Source organism: Lytechinus variegatus, chromosome 7 (genome assembly GCF_018143015.1).
Source record: "Lytechinus variegatus isolate NC3 chromosome 7, Lvar_3.0, whole genome shotgun sequence".
Lineage (NCBI taxonomy): Eukaryota > Metazoa > Echinodermata > Echinoidea > Temnopleuroida > Toxopneustidae > Lytechinus > Lytechinus variegatus.
This window is the reverse complement of record NC_054746.1, coordinates 7,933,671-7,934,821: the sequence shown is the minus strand read 5'-3', so window position 1 is coordinate 7,934,821 and position 1,151 is coordinate 7,933,671.

Sequence of the window (1,151 nt, the reverse complement as noted above, 5' to 3'; positions counted from 1 at the left end):
CAGTCCAAACTAGAATATGGAATGCTATATTTCATAATAATCCTGTCATATTCATGGCAATTATAATGTACCAATTAATTCATTAAAATTCATCATATTTCATTAGTTTCCTATTTTTCACATTTCATGACTCATTTTTTTTTTGGGGGGACAACTTTCTCCCACAGGATAAGAATAATATTTACTTGGAGAATTAGTTGACAACTGGCACTCCATAAAAGGGTGGTCTAAGTTAACCGTGGTTTAACTAAACCATGGCTATCTGAATATACCACCCTATGGATTTATATACACATAAATGGAGAAAAGGGCAAGCAATGATAATTCAACTAATCTCATAAGTTTCCAAATCATTTCAATGACGGCATAACCATTGCAGTTAACATTCAAACTGTGCGACTCTTACGGTGTGTTTCTACAGAGAATCATTAAACGGTATTACCCGCGTAAGTATCCAGAATTCCGGAAAACTTCCTTGTAGAAACAAATGTGATGCGATGCGGTTTTTTGATAAGCCGCATTGCGTAAAATACGGTTTCTCTTAACCACCTCTGGGATGTGGTTATTGCCATGTTAATCGACGCAGAATGTGAGTTAATCGGATTATTCGCTCTGTAGAAAAAGGTTGTTTTAAGGGTGATACTGTTTTCGATTTCGGAAAAGATAAACCGTTTTTACTTTTCTTGACATATTCATTCATGGGCAGCACTACAGGGGAAATGGGCCACCATCCCTATGGTTTTTAAAGTAGTGGGGAAAAAAATGAAAAAAAGGAAAAAAAGAAATAGAAAGAGGCCATCAGAAAGAGTGGTATAGGTCATGTTTTGTGAAAATGATTGAGAAAATATTTAGGTCTTATTCCCCCCTCCCGAAACCAAATACCCGAAAGCCGTCCCTTACAGTCAGTCGGCAAGCCCTGAAAAAGTAGCTTCTTTTATCCAAGTGATATTCATGACTAGAGGGTTTTTGCATTGTTAATGAGCTTGGTGCGGACGAAAACACCTCTTTTTATTCAGGCATTGCTGCTCTAAATATTGACCAAATTTCATGTTCTTGGTATCTTTAAAAAGAAGAAAATTAGTTCTTTCAGGTCATGTGTTTGGATTTTTAAAAAGATTGTGTAATATAGGTGAAACTTTTTATCTAAAACA